Source organism: Rousettus aegyptiacus, unplaced genomic scaffold, assembly GCF_014176215.1.
Source record: "Rousettus aegyptiacus isolate mRouAeg1 unplaced genomic scaffold, mRouAeg1.p scaffold_m13_p_6, whole genome shotgun sequence".
NCBI classification, from domain to species: Eukaryota; Metazoa; Chordata; class Mammalia; order Chiroptera; family Pteropodidae; genus Rousettus; species Rousettus aegyptiacus.
The window spans coordinates 20,087,772-20,110,070 of NW_023416309.1; positions in this window are offsets into that span (position 1 = coordinate 20,087,772).

The following is a 22,299-nucleotide window of genomic DNA, read 5'->3' on the forward strand; positions in this document are numbered from 1 at the left end:
GTAAGGAAAAGAAGCTTATTTCCTTAAATGTGTTGCTCTAATGGTGCTTTAATTTTTATTTCCATGTATATAATGTCACCATAATTGATATCACATAATTATATTTTAATTTTAGTTCTTAAAATGTAAAAATTATTAAAATATTATTTATAACTAGAGCATTCTACTGGCCAAGACATGTTCCCTGTTTACTATTTTATTGCAATGTGTTATGCATACAATCATATCAATATTTAATTGATTTGTCCAAGGCTATGCACAATATAGCCTAATATTCACTACTTCCCTGGAAATTGAACACATCTTGGTGATTACAGACATAAGTACACTTGTACCAGACCTTCAGCTGGTCTGATAAATGTTACAGTGTTTTCTTTTTTCAAATCAGCTGAGACAAGTCAGGTGACAAATGATTTCCATTAGCTTCAGCAGAATGGAAACAAAACAGATCAATACAAATGATTTGCAGCAACTTTAGATCATAAATTTCCTTTTGCCCTCATACATCATTTTAATATAGAAGCTTTTTCTTTTCATAGCAGAGAAAAAGTCATTAGGGAATTGAAAATTCTAGTTACAGAAAACTGTCCTTGATTTAAGGTAAGACCATATTAATGCATTATTAATTTTATCCGATGGCACATAACAATATTATTCTAAAATATGGCAAACAACAAAATGAGACACGTTTCAGAAAATTAATTTCACCTATAAGTTGTATAAAAACTATAAAATGCTTAAGTCTACAAAATTAGCTTTCTTGTTTCTACTTTAAGACCTTTATTGGTTACATTTTGTCTTTAGTTTTATTTCTTAAGCATTTTCATTAAAAAGTAATCATAATTACTTTTTTTGTGGGTTAAAGAATTCGCTTCCTTGCTTAATATTTAAAAAATGTTTTAGCTTCATGCATGATGTTTCAACAGTAGTAAAGTTTATAGAAAGGAAAGAGGGGTGAAATGAGGAAAAGAAAACAAACAAATCAGTTTTTTAAAATGCAAATTAAGGTTACTTTTCCCATTGCCTGAATGATTCTAAAATAAATAGCTTTCCTATATAGTTGTAGAGGAATTTGCAAAGACTCATAGGACCAAACCCAATGGTTACCAAGGGATTCGTGGCAGTTAATAGAATTATTTATATATATGACTTTGTGGACCCATAAAGAGATGAACATAAAACTGTCAGTCATGCTACATGCACCAAGAGCATCCATTCTGAATAATATTCTGCTCTACTCAAGAAAAATGTATGAAGACATTTACAGCACCCACAGGACTCCTCTCACTGTAATGACCAAGATTTTTTTTTTTACCTCAGCACAGAAGTTCAAACTCACCACCACTACCTTAGAGAGAGCAAGGGAAAAGTGGCCATGGCCAGTATGTATGGGCCTGCTCCAGTGAACATCTACTGAGTCCTGGACAAGGGCAAAGGGGCAGTGTTCTTGTTTCCATAGCTTTTTAATAAGTCAGTTAACCTTTCTTAAGATTATAAGGAATACCTTTATATTTTAAATCAAGGATAAAGCACACACAAAAAGTCAATTTGGGATGGAGATAAATAGGAAAAGAAACAAGGAGGTATTATTATACTTATTTTTGCAATCTAAATAGCTTTCAGTAGTCCCAACCTTTTTTGCGGGGGAGGCGAGAGTAGGGAGAACATGGGGACGAGGTCAGGTCCAGAATGCTTCTATGTACCCAAGGTTAGATCTTTGTGGAAAGCTTCAAATTTCACTTTTTTTTTTTTAGTAGTTTGAAATAATTTCTCTAAATTTTATTATGGTTCATAGAGAGCACTCTAGGCCCAGCCTGAACAGCTGGGCTCTGATCCTGATTTAATTCTTTATTTGTGTATAATCTCTAAAACTTATTTAAATATTCTAGGCTTTGGTTTTTTTATCTGTAAATTGAGTAAAGTATTATCCACTCTCTAAACCTAATGCCTGTAAGTATCTGATCTCCAACCTGTCCTAATGAGTCCAAAGTGTACATACAACAATGTAACATAATGCTAAAGAGTTTGTCCTCTAGGGCCAGACTGCATGGATTCAAATCCGGTTTACAATTTATTAGTTTTGTTAATTTGTAACTCAGTTTCTTCAACTGTGAAATAGAGAAATAATCATATCTACCAGGTAGGATTGGGGTGAAGATTAAAGAGTAAATATAGTAGAGTGCTCATAACAGCACTCAGATCCATTTTAGCTATTATTGTTATTTCTGTTATCATTATTACTATTATTATAGCTATTCTCATTAATTTTCTTAATTATTATGATGATGATTTGTGTACAAAAATAGCAAAGACAATTTGAAACAGGAGAAGGAGACTTTAGAAAAAGGCAATAGAACGTTGGAAGTCATAAAAAAGTTTTTTGCCAGAAGGAATGTGTTAAATTCTATAGATCTGCCAGGCCCACATTCACATTTACAAAGTAATGGGGAACCTGTCTGAGTGTTCACCATGCTCGCCCAGTTTCAAAGCCACATATTCATGGATAGTGATAGAAAATTCACTGAACACACAAGTCTCATGGTTATTTTACTTCATAAGTCAAAACTGGCACTCATCAAAGCAACTGTAAAATAAATAGGAGTTTAATTCCACTACCTAATTCAAGCTTATATATTCTAGGTAAAGATTTTCAAGGAAATATAACATATAAAGAGTAAAGTTCACAAATCATAAGAGAACAGATTGATGAATTTTTATAAGCTGAACAAATCCTTGAAAGCAGCATCTAGATTAAAAAATGATACATTATCAGCACGTCAAAACTATGGCAATTTTAATTCATTCTTCTTGCTGTAAAAATATTCCTCTTTACTATTATAAATGATGCTTCTATGAATATTTTTGTGCCTGCCTTTTGGTGCACATATGTATGCATATTTGTTCATTATATACCCAGGAGTGAAATTTCTGGGTCCTTGGCTCTGTATATAATCAACTATGGTAGATAATGTCGAAAACTGTTACAAAGGTGTTCTATACATTTACATTCCTACCAAACTATAAGAGAATCTAAGTTATTCTACTATTTGCCAAAAATGATGTTGTCAGAATTGTAATTTTGGCAATTCTGGAGGACATGAAAATATGGATTTATTTATCATTTTCCCTGATTAGTAATTAACTTGAGCATTTTTATGACTAGTGATTAGATTTTCTCTGTTGTGAAATGCTTACTTGAATCTTTTGTCTACTTTTTTTTCTATTAGGCTGTTTACCTGTTTCTTTGTTAATTTTAGAATATCAAGTACTTTGTTAGATATAAGAATTTCAAACAACTACTCTAAATCTGTGGCTTGACTTTCACTTTATTAAGTGTGTCTTTTGTTGATACTATCGGTAATTTCTTAACACTAATGTAATCCAATTTACATTTTGATGTAACTCAAGTGATCATTTTCCCTTTATATTTAGCACTGGTTAAATAATTGTATATCTCAAGATTATGAAGATAATATTCTATGCTTTCTTCTAGTAGCTTTATTCATTTTTACTTTCCCCATGTGACTCTAAATCCCATTAAAAATAAATTTTTTATATCTGTGATGTACAGTAAGGGTCAAGATTTATTTTCCCATTTAATATCCAAATGACTAAGCACCAGTTAATGAAAAGATCATCTTTTTCTTCAGTGCACTACAGGGCACCTTTCTCAAAGTGACTGAATATAGGTCTGCTTCTAAACAATTTATTCAGTTCCATTTGTCTATTTCTCTCTCCTTGTAAAAATATTTTCCTAAGTATTACAAATTTGTAATAATTTTTGATATTTATAGTGATATTCTCTAATTGTATTCTTCTTCAAGATTATCTCTAATATTCTTTAAGTAATGATTGCTTTGGAATCTACAGATCAATTGGAGAAAAGTGACATCTTAACCAAATTGAGTCTTCCAATCAATGAAATATGGTATGTCCCTTCATTATTCTGTCATTTTTTTAAATTTCCATTGACCTTAACCATCTTTTGCTAGATTTATTCTAGGTATTTGATATTATTTTATGCTTTTTTGAATTATTTTCTTCTCATTTATTATTGATGCACAAATTAAAATTGATTTTATATTCTTTTATCCATTTATCTAACTACATTTACTTAATTCAAATACTATACCTATACCATTAAAAATATTTTTTTATCTATCTGCACATAATTATAAACTTAATCTTTTCGAATTACATTTTTCTTCCATTTTGAATGGCTAAGACCTTTAGTACACATTAAATAGAAGTAGTGATTGCAGGTATCTTTCCTTTCCCCTGTCATGGAGAAACATTTTAAAACTTCAACACAGAAATCATTTGCTGTAGGCTTTTTAATCTACAGATGCTCTTTGTCAGATTACGTTCCTTTATATTTATTGTTTGGTAAGATTTGAGGGTTTTTTAAAATAATAAATAAGAGTAAAATTGTATTCATCGCTTCGCCTGTATTTATTAAACATATTTTTCTGTTAATGAAATAAATTATGCCTACTGATTACTACATGCTTTTATTTAATCAACATTTTTTATATTTATATTTCTCTTTCTTTTTCCGCCTTTTGGATTAACTAAAGTCATTTGATTATTCTCCTTTTTTGCTTTATTAAATTTTAGGTGGCATAGATTTTATTATACTTTCAGTATTTCTCCTAGAGTTTACAGTATAACCCTTATATTTTTATAGTTTAATATATCACCTTTACTATTTAGTTGATAATACTAAACTCTATTTCACATCTTACCTTTTGTGAAATAGAGTTTAGTATTATTGATGATATACATTTCCTGCTATTTCTATTTTACATCCTAAACATATTATTATTTCAATAGTGAATATTTATTAACATATATCCATATATTTACTTTGTTTTACTGCATTTTTCTTGAATTTCCAGTTTTTTTAATGAGATTATATGCCTTGGCCTAAAGAATATTCTTTATTATTTAGTTATGTGACTTTCTTTGTTATAAACTTTCCTGTTTTTTTTAATATAAAAACTTATTTCACCATAACTTTAAAAGGATGTTTTCACTTTATTGCTATTAATTTCTATGAAATTCTGAAAAATTGTAAAAGTCATAGATAATGTTATTTTCCTTCAAAGAGAGTCCACTCTATTTTTGGTTAAGCAGATAGAATAAAAGGGTTTAGCACAATCAGGTTATTTTCCTATATGTATTTGGGTTGCTGGGGTTTTCCCCCAGCTTTATTAAGGTATAATTACAAATAACAATTGTATATATTTAAGGTGTACAATATGATGTTTAGATACATGTATACATTATGAAATGATTACCACAAGCTAGCTAATTAATGTATTCATCATTTCACATAGCTATTGTGTGTGTGAGAACACATCAATTCTCTTAGCAAATTTCAAGTATGCATTACAATATCAGGTGCCAGAGTCATGCTGCACATTATATCCCCAGAACTTATTCATCTTATATAAATGAAACTATGCTGTTTGACCTACTTTTTCCCATTTTCCTTAACCTCCAGCTCCTAGTAACTACCATTAAGCTCTTGGCTTGTAGAAGTTTGACTTTTTTAGATTGCCCATATAAGTGAGCTAATGTAGTACTTGTCTTTCTATGTCTGGCTTATTCCTGAATTATCCATGTTATCACAGATGGTAGGATTCCCTTCTTCCTTATGACTGAATAAGGTTCCAATACACACACACACACACACACACACACATAAACATAATAAACATATACATATATATATAATGGGACATTTTATATATAACATGTTCTTTATCGATTCATGCATCAATGGACACAAGTTGTTTCCATATTCCATAGTTTGTGACTAATGCTGCAATAAACAGGAGAATGCAGATGTATCTTAGAGATACTGACTTAATTTTCTTTGGATAGATACCCAGAAATAAAATGCTAGATTATAAGATAATTCTATTTTTAATTTTTGCGGAACCTCCATCTTTTTTTTCCACAATGGAAGAACCAATTTTACCTTCCCATCAATAGTACAAATGGTGGCCTTTTCTCCACATCCTTGCCAACACTTGTTATCTATTGTCTTTTTGATAATTTCTATTTCTAATTAGGTGATATATAAGTGGTTTTGATTTGCATTTCCTTGATGATTAATAATATTAATCAGCTTTTCATATAATTATTGGTGTTGTGTATCTTCTGAGAAATGTTTATTCAGGTTCTTTGCACATTTTTTTTTAAACCTCTTTGAATTTTAATTGTATTCACAGTAAGTCTACAGAAACCTGGTATCTTTATACCACAGAGTATCCCTAATCATGAATATGATTCATATTTCTATTTATTTAGCTTTTCTTTCATAACCTTCAATTGATTTTATAATTTTTCCACAAAGGCCTTGCACATCTTTGGACATTTTTAATTGGGTTATTTGTTTTTTGCTATTGAGTTCCTTATATATTTTGGATATTAACTACATATCACCTGAATGGTTTCCAAATATTTTCTACTAATCCATACATTGTATCTTCATGCTGTTGATTATTTCCTTTGCTGTGCAGAAGCTTTTTAGTTTGATAAGAAATCATTTGACTATTTTTATTTTTGTTGCCTGTACTTTGGGGTCATACCAAGAAAAAAAAAAGTATTATTGCCCAAACCAAATATCAAAACATTTTTTTCTAAACATTTTTCTAGTACTTTTACAGTTTCAAGTTTTACATTTAAGACTTCAATCCATTTCAAGTTGACTTGTGTATAAGAAATAAAGATCCAATTTCATTCTTTTCCATGTGGATATCCAGTTCTCTTAACACCATTTTTGAATTATACTTTTCACATTGTGTGTTCTTGGCACTCTTGTTGAAGATCAGTTGATCATAATGTGTGAACTTATTTCTGAGCTTTCTATTTTGTTCCATTGGTCTATGTGTCTATTTTAATGGCACCACCATATTGTTTTGATTATTGTAGCTTTTTAATATATTTTGAAACCACGACATGTAATGCCTATAGCTTTGTTCTTCTTTCTCAGTATTTTTTTGTCTATTCCAGGTTTTTTGTGTTTCCATATGAATTTTGGAATGAGTTTTTTACTTCTGTGAAAAAATGTCATTCAAATTTTGATAGAGTTAGCATTGAATCTATAGATTACTTTGGATAGTATGGAGATATTAACAATATTAATTCTTCCAACCCATAAATATGAAATATCTTCCATTTATATTTTATTTAATTTTTTTCATCAACATTGTATAGTTTTCAGTGAATAGATCTATCTTTTTGGTTAAGTTTATCCCTAAGTATTTTACTCTTTTGTTGTTGTTATTATAAATAGAGCTGTATTCTTAAAATTTTTTGGATCGTTTGTTCTTAGCGTATAAAAACGTAACTGATTTTTCCACAATAATTTCTTTTGTATCCTGCAAAATAACTAAATTCATTTATTAGTTCTAATAGTTTTAGTAGAGTCTTTAGGTTTTCTAAATGTAAGATCATGTCATACTCAAACAGAGATAATTTTATTTCTTCCTTTCTAATGTGGATGCCTTTAATTTCTTTTTCTTGCTGAATTGATCTGGCTAGGACTTTTAGTACTATGCTGATCTTAGAGAAAAAACTTTCAGCTTTTCACTGTTGAATATAATGTTAGCTGTGTTATGGTCAGGTTTGGCACTCTCATTTGTAAAAGATGTCAAATTCACCCAAAATAAAATATATTCAAAGTTATATATATTTTAAATTTACATTTAAAAATTTTTTAAATCATTTGACAAGATTACTTAATTTATGAAAACTGATGCCAAAATTATCCAAGATTCCCTTGAAGAAGAACAATGTGGCAAGACTTGTTGTGCAGATACAAAATCTTAATATAAAGTTAAAGTATTTAACATAGTATTTTATTGTTCCAAGACAGAGAAATATGTTAATAGAATTATACTCACATACACAAAAGAGACCATGCTTATATGGACATCTACTATAAGACAAAGGGAGCACTGTAGAGAAGGGGAAAAGTACAATCTTTTTAGTAGATGGCAATAAAACAATTGGCTATCCTTATTTTTTTTTTTTTAAAAAAGGAACATTGAACCTCCATTTAAAAGACTCAAAAATAATTTTTATCCAGGCATAGAAAAAATACAAAAAGCAAAACACTAAAAGATCTGGAAGTTAAGATAGGTTAATATATTTATGGATTCAAGGTATATAAATAATTTACACAAAACACAAAAAGCACTAATTATAAAGTTTATTGAAATTAATACTTGGTCATAAAAAATGAGATTAAATTATTCAAACGACATTTAAACATAAGAAATAAAAGAGATAACCACAATATATGAACTACAAAGCAATAAGAAAAATATAAACATGCCTCCCAAAAAGCAAGATATTTGAATAAAGAAGAAATTTAAGTGCCTAATCAATAACTGAAATGTTGTTCAATTTCACTGGTCATCAAGGAAAAGCAATTTAAAGGTCCAAAGAATTGCCTTCAAAAGACGGGGTAAAATAAATTTCAGGTTTTTGTATAAATGCAGAGAAACTCATACTATTGTTTGAGGGATTGTAAATTCATAAAACTGCATTGGAAAGCAGTTTGATATTAGCTAGCAATTCAAAAATATACAAAATTCAGCAGTTATCCTCCTAGAGGTGTGTGTGTGTGTATATGTTTGTGTGTATAACAAAATTGTATTCATATGTGAACTCAGAAATTTATACAAGAAAATTCATAGCAGCACTGATCATAAAATCCCTAAACTGGAAGCTATCCAAGTGTCCATTAGAAAGAAAACTGTTTTATAAATTTTAGTATATTCATATATTGAAATACTTCACAACAACAACAAGAAAATGAAACTACAGCTATATAAAATAATGAGAATCAATCTCTTAAGTATAATATTAAACAAGAGAAGCCAAATCTAAATTAAATGTAATGTGTAATTCCATTTACACAATGCTCAAAAATAGACAAAACCAAACTATTTCACTTAGGTATATATTCTTAGGTAGTGATACTATAAGGAAAGTGAGGGTATGCTTACCTTTAAATTGAGGATAGTGGTTGCCTTTAGGAAACAAAAGAGCAGTTTGGAATTGATATAGGATTTTCAGGGTACTCATAACTTTTTATTTCTTGACCTTGAAAATGGTTCTAGGGATGCTCACTATGTAATATTTTTTATAGCAATGCATTTAGATTTTGTGTAATTTTCTATGTTTTTAATTCATTATAAAAAGGGTTTTAAAACACTGTAAACATCTCATTTCCTTTTTATTTGCACTTTTTTCCTTCATCAACCTTTGCTAATTGATTTTATTTTAAAAGAAGAGTAAATTTAATTAGAATGGAAGCTATTAAAGAGATGTGTGGAAACCCCATAGAGGAAGAGAAATGTCATAACGAATACTTGCTGCTAGTTCAGTTAAGGGAGGTCATGTTTAACTAGCCTTCTGGAATTATTTGAAAATATTACACCCATAACAGATGATAGAAATTCAATGATGTAGTACCCTTGTATTTTTCTCCAGGCAAATAGCCATGTTACACTTGAGAGATTAATGACTAAGGTAACGAGTTATTGAGTAAAAGGTTAGAAATAGTTCTGAATAGAAAACTGACAGCAGCATTTCTTTCCTCAGAGTCTAACACCATAAAAACCCTTCTTTCAATGCCTTTTTTTCTGGAATATCCTAGTTATAAGACACCAATCTTCCTGCCAGAACTGAAAAGACTTTGAGGACTGGAGTAATCAAGGAAGCCAAGATGCATTTAAACTTCTCCTGGAAGGCCACCACATTCAAAATATGTGCTGTTATCTCTCTCTGGCTCTCTTGCTCGCTTGTGCACACATGTGCACACGCACGCAAGCGCGCGCGCACACACACACACACACACACTTTCCTCTTCTGTCCTAATTTTCTTTATTCATTTCTTTTTTGCATCCATATTGTTGGGAGCGGAGAGGGGGAATTCTCCAGCTAGAGGTAAATATTACTTGACAGTTATTTAGTAATTCTGCTCCTCGCATCTCAAAATAAGGTAAGAATTGTGAAAGTAGAATTACCTATCCTGTTTCTGAAATTCAGAGAAAGACATAATTTAGCAAGAAGATTAAAAAATCAGCAATATTTTTTATTGTCTTGTTTTATAATGATCATTTTCTTAGAGAAGGAAAATAAAGTAGATATGTCAGCCTCTATTCAAGCACATTGGTTTAACAAGGAACAGAAAAACAATGAGATTTACTAGTAATCTAAGTCTTTTAGACAGGCAAACTTTCAATAGACACCATAAAAACCAGTTTTGGCAGTACTGCTCCATTTAGTAGGGTATAATAATCACAGTAAATGATTATTTCCAAGTCCTTATTTTATCTTTACTTTTAACATTGGTTTCTGGAATTAGTTTTTTAGAACTTAAACAAGCACACACACACGTGTATGCACATTCCCAAACGTATATTATGGAAGCATGCCATAGTATATTATATTATATTATATTAATTTTGACTCAATATGTCAGACTGATACTAAGGACAAACAATCATTTCAGAACTGATTTTCTTGACACATTTTAAATAAAACCATCTTGAAGCATTGATGCCAGTTTTGCTCATGTGTTTCTTACTTTTCTGATGCCTTAGTGGTTGTTTTGGCAAAACTGATTTATACTAGAAAATTAATTGAATTCATAAATATATTGTTAATAATTATTTGAATAAATAATTTATATACCAATGAACACAAATATTAAGATCCCAAATTAATCAGTAATGTCCAATTTATATTATCATGTATGGAGAATAGGGATATGTCACTTGTAGGAATATTTCCTAAACACCCAAGGCTGGGTTTTTGCCTCAACTTTGTGAACCATTTATCATATTTTATAACTAAGGCCTATATTATTTCCATTTCCTCCTCCATACAGAAACAAAAATGATTTATATTTGTGCTGTCCAACAGGTTAGCTACTAGTCAAATATGGTTTCAGAGCACTTGAGTTATGACTAGTCACAATTAGATGTACTATAATTAAACCACACATTATGTTTCAAAAGTTAGTGAAAACTTGTTGTGGTGCGATCAAATCTAAGACCCAGGGAACCAATTGAGATGAATTATGAGCCTTTATTATGAATTATGAGCCTTTATTAGCCGGCCAGGGACTGACTCTCCACCACCAAGGGTCAGAGAATCAGCCCCGAGTTTCCAGAGGAGGCAGCTTATAAAGCCTAAAACCACATCAAACAAGCAAGCAGGTTTACAGAAGCAGAAGTCCCAGTTTAGCATATCTTTGCACAAGAGATCTCCTAGAACCACAATCTGGTTAACATTAAACAAGCAGATTACAGAAGCAGAAGTTGTCCATTAGCATATTTTTGCAGGAGACATCTCCTAGAACCACACCCTGATTAACATTAAACAAGCAAGCAGATTACAGAAGCAGAAGCTGGCCATTTGAAAATTTTCCACCCTTAACAAACTTAGAGTGTAAAATGTCTCATTAATTTTTCACATGAAATATATGTTGATATAATAATATTTTGGATACTTTGGATTAAATAAAATATATTACTGAAATTAATTTCACTTATTTCTTTCTACTTTTTAATTGAAGTGGGTCATTCTCTTTTTTCCTGGAAATACTATTATAACTATTTCAAATAAATCTAAGTATTTACTTTAGTTAGAATAATTGAGAATTTGAATGATGCTTCAAAGTTTTGTTGATAATATTTCTAATTAATGATCATATGACAGATTTGTCTTGCATATTTCTGTTGCTGGGAAGAAAGGGCTAGGGAAAACTAAAGAAAAGATTTAGGAAAAGTGAAATTATAAAATACACTTCATACTAATATTATTGTTTTGGAGGGTTTTTTGCTTTAAATATAATATCTGATATGAAAAGTAATAAATACAGATAGTATCAAATCAAAGATCACAGTCCATCTCAAACACCTCCAGTTCCACTCCCCAGTGGCAACTCCTTCAATATTTGTAACTTCAATATTTCTGGTGGTCCCTTAACCATCGTACGTTAATATCTCTATTTCTTAATTTATCAACTCTAACAACAATTAAAGACAAAAAAAACCTGAGTCAAATTGACTCCTATATTCCCCTGATATCTTATAGTCCATAGTGATACTATGTTTAGTTTAGTTTTATGTAGGTTTCCTTTGAACCTTGAGAAAAAATTTATGTTATGATATAATATAAACCATTTCGCTAATCTTAATTGTTTCATTAACTTACGACAGTATCTCTTAATTTATCACATCCTCTTACTGGAAAATAAGGATTTTAGTAATTCTATATCAGTTCTTCCTGTTCTTCATGTTTTCCTTCACCCCTCTCATTTTTGTCTTTCACATGTTAAATTGCTAAGGTTTTTCACACTTACTCTTTTATTGCAACCATCACTAAGTGTTTTGAATATTGATTTTTCTATAGGTTCTAAAGTTGAAATCCATTAGCAACATTTACACTATTACGATTATGTATCATCCACAGCCAAAGTAAAACTCTAAGACTATATTATCATTATCATCAATTCAATGTGTTGATCTTAAAAAGGTGAAAGTACTTATTTCTACTTTTTAATAAAATGTTTATACCTTGTAAACACACTTTTATAAAAGTTTGAGACTGCTCATTTTAGCAAAACTTTCCTGAATTTTTGTTCCACAAATAAGCTATTTTGCAAATTCAGCTCCATGTGGTTTGAATTAGCAGAGTTAAAAAAAAAATATATATATATATATATATTTTTTTTAAAGAAAGCAATGGTGTTTGGGGGATGAAAGAGTAATGGTTTGGGGATTGTAGTAGATTCTGAACAAATATTTATTAGATAAATACATTTATTTTTCAAAGTAAATTATAATATCTAGATATATGAACACTTTAAATCCATGATTAAGGTTTTAGAAAAAATTACTAAAATGATTACTAATATACTTTTAATGTAAGAAGACTAAGAAAAAATTACCTTGATTTTTTTAGATCCAGGATTTTAATTACATTATTTAAACCCTCAAAAATACCTGGATTAGAAATGTGAATCTATCACAGTATGAGAATATTTAACGACAAATTTAACAACAGGATATTGTTTAAAATAAATTAAGAAGATTTCTAATTGCTGAATGTACATGAAAATTAAATCTAAATCTAAGAAAACATTGTGACTCTTTTAAGCAGTAGAAATTATTAATATTTTCTTTAGATAAATGTACTCTTGATCTTCAAAGTATAATTGAGGTAGGAGCCATATAGCAACCAAATAGCTACTTTGAAAAAGGGAAAAGTGTAATAATTCTATTATTTTATTTTTATAAAATATATTTTTAAGTTATTGATAATTTTAAAAATTATTAAAATATCTTATTAAAAATATTGTTATAAAGCCATACAAGTTATGAAAGGAACAATAATGGTAATACCACCCTTTCAATTCCGCAAATAAAAGTCTGAATGGATATAGAGAAACAAAGCATTTCCTCTCGAGACTACCCTATGAAATTGCCTCCTGAGCAGTTGCACGATTATGGATCCTGGACCAAGAGACAAACATTTTTTGTGTAATGGACATGTGTAAAGAGTGAATTGTCATATCATATTTGTAATTAATGTAAAAATTAATGAATGCCCTGAAAATGGTAAATAAATATCCATAAAATTTTGGGGAAATTACTTTCTGTGTGACATGGGGTACTCTTAAATCAATATGATTTCACATACCGTGTATTTCAAAGAATTTCAACCATCCTGGTATCTCCTGGTATCATTTTCAGAAGCACAATCTATCTTGTGTCATTTTAACTGATTTAATACATTGCTATAACAGGACATAGAAGGATGAGCTAGACATATCTATAGTTGAGCTACTGTTCATTAGAAGAAATGTTTGGTTACACCTTGGGGTATTCAGAAACAGAAAAGGAAAGTCTAGGAGGATAAGATAGAATGAGAAGCATATTGAGTGATTAGGAGACCTGAAAGAAATGTAAAATCACATGAGAAACATTTATATTCTAGCAGCTTTTATCATGAAATTGTGTGACAGATACTCTCATTCACCAATCCCAGTGTGGTGCTTTATGCACAGCAGGCACTCAATAATGGTTGTTGACAAACTGGAAACAAACTTCAAAACTTTGGAATTCATTAGGCATGTCAAATTGAGAATTTATCTCTAAACACTACATTTCTTTCTAGTTAAGACTGAATGCTGCACTCAACTATTCAAACAATTACAGTTGAAATAATTCCCTAAAGAAACATTGTTTCACACGAGTGAATCTTTACCGGGCCTTATTTTATTTTATTGTGTTAGAGAGTTATAGACTAAGAGGAAGTTCTGTGGACTATAATTTTATGTACTTGTGAATACCAAGGAGATACTTCTGTAAATGATTGAATTTATAGAATTAGTTACAAAAAATTATTGATTGCCTTTAAAATTTTAACTGAAATTATGAAAAAAAGGTAAAAAATATCTAGGAAAACATTTGATATACTTTAAGTCAAATACTGATCATTGCTTCCTTCTGATACACAAAATCTGCATAAACATAAAACAGAAAATTCAAGCTTCAGATTCATTAAATTGTAAGCTCCCTAATTCATCGCGATCACTGAAACACTTGCACAGAATAACATCCTGCTGATATTATATATAATTTGTAGAGTGATCACTTATTCCAGTATATATTTTATTCTTTTACACTGCTAACACATTGGTTCACTAGAGGCAACAGAATGAATGAGATAATAACAAATACGTTTCTCATACAAAAGTACTTTATTCCTGACAGTGATTTTGGAAATTTTTTTCCAGGTCCTCTCTAAAAGCAGGACTATAAAAAACAAATATAAGGAGGCTAAAATCTGGATATTATTGTTAGCTTTTGCTATGTAATAAGCCATTCCAAAACTCAATTGCTGAAAATGTTTATTTGCTCACAATTGTGTGGATTTTAAGTATAGGTTTGAACCAGTGGGGTAGCTTTTCTCTTGATATTGCTTTGCTTGGGCTTACACATTCACCAAGTCAGCTAGGGGCTGATGTGCCTAACGTGCTCTGGAGTTAGTACTAGCTATCACCTGGGGTTATAACCCAGCAGGCTAGCCTTGACTTGTTTCCATGGTGGTGGTCGCAATTCTCAAGGTAACAACAAAGTAAGGCAAGTGTCAAAGCATAAACACTTTTCAAGTTCCTCTTTGCATCACAATATTGTTCTATTATCAAAAGCAAGTCACATGGTTACACCAAGTGTATCTAGACTTCAGTCTTTCCAAGAACATGGATATAGACAGTTGTTAATAGCCCAGGGCTATTGCTATTATAATCTGTAAACCTGGGATAATGGTTTGCTAATAAAGTACAAGCAAATCAGATCTTTACTTTGCCCTGGGTTGAATGAAATTAATATATTAGTTAACACATTGAAACACATGACTTAGAATCAAAACCTAAGACAAGCTTTTTCTTTTCTTCTCCACTTCAATTTAAATATTTGGAACTAAATGCTTAAGTATACAGCAGAGAGAGAGAAAAAAAAGTAGCACTCTAAGACCACATATTCGCAGCTGTATTAGAACAAAGAGAGCCATGATAAAACATCAGAACAGAAAGAGCTATAATAAAACATTGGAAAAAGAATTGTAAGAGGTAGAAGATGTCATCTTAACTTTAATACACAATAACCTTGTACCCTATTAGCTATGCCACTATCAAATTAGAAAAATCTCTTCACGTAAAAAGAAGAGCAGAAGAGGATAAATGAAGTAGGGATAGGTTTAAAAAAGAGATGAAAAAATTCACTTGAGTAATAATCTCATAACTAATATCATTTTTAAATGACAAAACCCAATGCTGAATATACATCTTGTTTAGGTAATATGGTAAACATGTATAAATAAAATGGAGTGATATACAGAAAGGATAAGAAAAATGTAACTATATCCTAATAATTCCACACCTAAGAAATCATCCTAAAGAAATTATTCAACACAATGTCCTTCATTAATAACAAACTATTTAGTGTAACTAAAAGAAATTTTGGAGAAATGATTTAAATTATCATTTAACATCAAGATTATTAGGTGCTATTAAAATAGTAATTATAGTATGTTGTTCAAGGAGAAAATATTTAACATATAAGTAACATTGAGTAAAAATTCTAGTATATATTATTGTCACTATGCGTTTTATATATGCACAATTACATACACATATATGTAAAAACATATAAACTGAGTTAGTGGTTGACCTCATGGATAATTATTTTTAAAAAGAAAGTGTTAATATCTGTGTTAAATTTGACATACAATAACAATCCTAAAATCCTAAAAAAAACCACCCTATATCCCTGATTCTTTAACCAAATTCATAAAACAATATAAAATAAAAGCAGAATATATGTAGCCAGTTTTATATTTTAGCTACTGATTGTTTCGTTCACTGTCATTAGCTTTGGGCTGTGGATTAATAGGTTACATAGTACAGTTAGTCTATTAAGGTTTATGTGTTCTTTTGGTAAAAACTTACTCAAAAAATAAAATGGAAAACAGAAAGAATTATATTTAAAATAAAAAAACAATTCCAATGTTCTAAGTCAAGAAAAAAATACCTATTTGATATAATTAATCAGAATAATTAATTTAATAGTTTATTTTTCCACATACACACAATCTGAGAAGAAAATATACTCATTGCTTTAGTTATATCAGGCATAATATTTTTAGGTGAAATATATTTTTCAAATATTATTAAGTAAATTTCAACTTGACTTTTAAACCAAATTACTAATATTTCTAGAATACCTATCTCCTTTGCTCTGCTGGAGAATTACTCAAAACGTAACTCTAAGTTACCAAGCTTAGGAAATTGAAATGGAAATTTAGACATAGGCTGTTTTCAGCTCAGTTAGAAAGTATGCAATTGCAATTGAATGCTCAGCAGCAAATACTTCTTGAGCCTGAAGGCCTTTCAAATTTTTGTTAAGCAACTCACGTAAATGATTAAAGCACATGGCAGTTCTGTCTTTTCTTTTCTCTATAAATAAAAGAAATGTAAGTACTATTTAACTTTGACCAGAAACACAATGTTTTTCTCACTGCAAAATGTCAGTGCCATTTATGAAGTTTAAGACAAATATTTCAGGAGAGATTTGTATTTTTTTTCAGCTGAAGGGAAACAATGAGCAATATATTCCATGATGAAAACAAAGACATTGGAGTATTTAGGAAAGAATAATGTTAATTTATGATTTAATTTTTAACATTTTTAAACATTTAGGACGGTATGTGTTTATGTCTCAAAAAAAGAAACAATTGAAAATGAACAAAATAAACAGGAAATTTACTAAACTGTGGTATAAATTTCACAACAGATTTCTTATCTGTTGTGTGGTATGTGAGAAATCTCTAAACACCAAAAAATTAGAATGCAAGTGTAATTCTCAGAATTGCAATGTTTCAAAGTTCCTGATATTGTGCTAATTTCTGAGACAATTCAAAGAATTTAGATAACAATAATTCATTCAATTTTGCTTGATATAAACAAAAAGTGACACTAACGTTAAGTTTATAATATGACTATCTAATAATTAGGAAAGAGGAGAAGAAAAACATGTTTTTTGCATGTCCTGAATCTGACACTCATTGTATGTTTGGAAAACCTTCCATTATTTGGATCCAAAGCATACTTTTAATTGTTCTGATCTCTTTGTCGTTATTTTCATTTTAATATACCTTGCTTCAGAAATCCTCCCCATTTTTTTGAGGAATCTGTTTTTGAAATATACTCCTCATCTGTTTAAATTAATCAAGTTAATTAATTAATCTGTTAAATTAACCCTCCTGTGCCTCAAAAATCATGAATTTGAAAACGCTATGTTAGAGTGGGTTGTAGGCAACAGACTTCAAATCTAGGATTTGTCACTGTTCTACGTGAGAATGAAAAGTCTAGTTAGCATTAAGAAAACTGGATTTGGCATCCTATAACTTGCAAGGTAGAATGGTTTATAAAAGTATCTATAATGAACTATGAAGATCAGGCTCTGAGAATAGATGTGAGGAATTGCCACTACTGTAAGAGAATGTGTAGGACATGGAAAACAATCTCTTATGAGCTGATAGGACTGAAACTAATAGTTGTTAGACAGTTAAGAGAAACAAAATAACAAGTTCGAATTTCCATAAACATTTGCACAATGTGGTTTGATCTCTCTTGCTCCTGCTACTCAACCTGACAATAACATTTCAACATTTTCCATGAAAAAAGTGATCTGGATAATAGCTGGGCTAGAGAGGATGAGAGAAAGGTAGTGGCAAGCTTGAAAGTAATTCAAGCAAACAAGCAACCTAAAGCAGAGCCACCCATTCATGCTCATCCTAGATTGTAGTCAATCTGCAGCACATGAGCATGGGAATAACTTTTGTTTTTGTAAGTGACTGAGTCTAATATTATTTGTTATGCAGCATTAATTTGGCGATAGCTGGATAATTTAACATTTAATTTAATTGATCGTTTGAAATCATGTGGTTATTTTGCCAATGCTGTTTCAGAGGAGTGTCTGGAACAAAATTTTGATTAAAGTGAATTCGAGAAAAAATGGGAAGAAAATGCAGAAAGTGTGTGTGGCAAACTCTTTTGAGAAATGCATATGTAAATGGAGAAAAAATAAATGGTAATAATTGGGATATAAATGTAGGGTAAAATGTTTGTTTATTTCTTGTGTATCAAAGTGGTATAATCATTCCATTATCTTTCACAATTGAACTTTAAACGATATTTTTGCTTCTCAAGTAAGTCTACATTCATAGTTAATATCAGGAAAATAAAACTGTTCTATTGATTTGGTTTACATCAGCTAGAACTGAGCCCTGGGGATGAAGGAAATCCCTAAGACGCAGAACTCTGTTGTATCAGCAGCATCATAATCTGTGTAATCATTTCTGATTTCCTCCATTTAGTTAAATAGATTGCCATTAGGGAGAAAAAAAATCCCATCGCCAACTCCCTCTTTATTTCCCTCCTGGGAATATTTTAAAATTAAAGCAAAGATCCTTGCCGCAAAAGTGTGTTAAAAGATTTAATTAACAGAAAATTATATGTCACATATATCAACTATTAAATACATGCACAGAATATAAATGCAGAAATCTTGAGCTATCCTGCTTTATAAAACCCATTCGCCAGACACATTAAAATGGCAGTGTTTACCTTTTCTTGAGCAGATATGCAATTTCTGTAAGAATTTGCAGCTATTGAGTCTTTAAAGTACTCAGAATTTTTGTATTCTTGGTACTATACAAAAATCTCGTTTTGCCCTTTAGCACTTCTGGCTCTCTTTCCTTGACTGTGTAGAGATATGCTCTCCAAATGTACTGCCCTAGACAGGGCATATGGACAAAATGTGTGAATGGACTTTAGAAGCTCGCTGAAGACTTATAGGCTCCCAGAATGCTGAGATGGTTAGGGTGTGAACCCAGTTCAGGGAGGAATGGTGGAGCTTTCATCTATACTTTCGAAGTCATCTAAGCATGAAAGTTATAGAATAGATATCCTTCCTGGGGTGCTTATCCATTGGGCTTAAACTTGGTAGATTGTTTCTCTCCATCATTCTACTGTTTTTACTCTTAGAAAAGAGGGCTTCTCCATCTTTCCTATGTTATCCTTATATTTGAATATTGGAAATATTCTAAGGCAAATTTTATTAACCATCTCATCTTCCTAACAGAGTCTTTCCGAAGATCAGAACATTTCTAAATGAGCAGCAGGGTAGGTGGTACCCCTTTGCTGTTTCCATGCCCTTTTTTTTTTTTTTTTTTTTTTTTTTTTAGTTATATTCTCTCTAAAGTTGAGATTGAAATTTGCAGATATGTTCTTATCCTATGGGACAATAACATTCCTTTATGCATTTGACAAACTTATATTAAGCACATTGGTCAACTCGATAACATAATTCTGATAATCAAGTAGCTAACATTTTAATGGTAGATAAAATATACACAAAGGAACAAATAAAATAATTACAGATAGCAGCAAATGCAATGAAAAAAATTAAAGTGATAGAATTCAGCGAGTGGCTAAAGAAAGTTGCTATTTTGACTAACTGATCAGACAAAACGCCTTTCTGCAGAGATAACAATTACACTGAGACCTGGCTTATAAAAATGTGCCAGACAAGCAAAATCTGTGGGAAAAGCATTCAGAAAAGGAACAGCAAATAAAAATTCCCCAAGAAACAAATAACCTTGGTGTGTTTTAGATAAAGAATTCAATAGTACTTGAATGTAGTAAAAATAAAGTATAAGATCAGAAAATTAGACAGGGAATAATCTTTTTTGGTAATGTCTATTACATTTTGAAATAGCAAATTGACCCTCTGAAAAAGCCTGATAATGATTTGTGAAAAAATATATAATATTAGGAGAATAAATTCACATTGTTCCATCACTGGAGACATAACAAATCCTGCTTCTATATGATAAAAACTGAAATGAATATCTGCGATGAAAATAAATAACTTGGGAAACCCTACATGAACTGTTTGGCCTGTCTATATTATTCCAAATGTCTGTACTTTAGGGGCCATCCATATGTTCCATTTAATTTTTTAAATAAACTTTTTATCTTAAAAAAGTTATAGATTTACTGAAAAATTAAGATAGTATGGAGAGTTCTCATACATCCTATACTGTCTCCCCTTTTATTCACACCTTGTATTAGTATTGTATATGTGTCACAATTAATGAACCAAAACGATACATTATTATTAACTAAATCTGTACTTTGTTCAGACTTTGCTACTTTTTCCCTAAAGTCTGTTTTCTGGTCCAGCATCTCAGCCAGGTTACCACATCACATTTTTCTGTCATGTCTCCTCTTGACTATTCCAGTTTCTTGAACTTTCCTTACTTTTGGTGACCTGACAGTTTTGAGGAGCATTGGTTGGCTATTTTATAAAATGTCTATCAATATAGACTTTTCTGATATTTTTTTTCTCATGACTAGTTTAGGAGTATATAGTTTTGAGAGGAACATCATAAAGGTAAAGTTCCATTTCATCACATAGTATGGATTTGTGAATATTTATTGTATACTTTGAGTTATAATCCAATATACTTTATTTTGTTGCTTAAGTTTTTCCATCTTTAGCCATTAACTACTCTTTTTTTTTTTTCTTGATTCTTTTGACATATCCTATCATTATGACTTTTTGTGTGTGAATTTCCTTACTTTCAAGTACCGAATGATGCTTCATGCTCATTTTGCATATTTCTGTCTCCAGTCCAAGAAACAGCCATTTATTCAAGAATTCCCCAATCCTTTTATTTTTGAATAATATTAGAAACTAAGACCAGTCATTTAGTGGGATCTCTTTTACGAGGATGTTTTTGTTTTTAGGCCCTCTCAGCAGACAAATATATTTACAAGTATGTATAATATTACATGTATATATATTTATAAATATGTGAAGCATCAATATATAGCTAAAGTGTGATTTTATACAAATATCCCCAACTCATTTATTACTACGTGGACAACTCTAGCCTCTTCCCCTTCTCTAGCTGTATCCTCCCACTCTAGCAATGTAAAATCCAGCTCTCACAATTTGACATATATTTTCTTAAGTTTTCAGTTCCCGTAAACATGTATAATAGTATCATAATTATTGTTCTGTATTGCCTTGAGAAATAACATGATCGAACAGAGTACATTACTTATGTACAGTGTCTCTTGCCTTTAGTCTTACAAATTCTGCTTATTTCTAAAGTTACTTAGGCCTACATTTTTCCTCCACTTCCTTTCAGTGAGTTTATTTTATATGTTTGTAATATACTTACATTTTCTTCTTAGAGTTTACATTTTAACCCTAGATCTTCTGACTTCCAAAATGATTTGTTTAAATTTGATTAAGTGAGATTGACTCAGTGCTACAAAGTTCTACGGGTTTTAACAAATGCATAATGTCATGGATTCACAATTATATTACCATACACAATAGTTTTGCCACCCTAGAAATTGCCCTATGCTTCACCTATTTAACGCTTCTATCACTCTCTAAAACCAAGCAACCACTAATCTTATCACCACTATATTTTTGTCCTTCCAAAATGTCTTATAGCTAAAATCATATAGTATACAGTCTGGCCATGTGTTTTCCTTGGAGAGTAGGCCATTGTTATGGAGAACTCTGTGTCCATATTTTACAATGATTACTCTTCTTCATCCTGTGTCAAAGCTCTAAGATGATCTTTCTGGGATCTTTACTATGAGAATTTGGTGAGTAA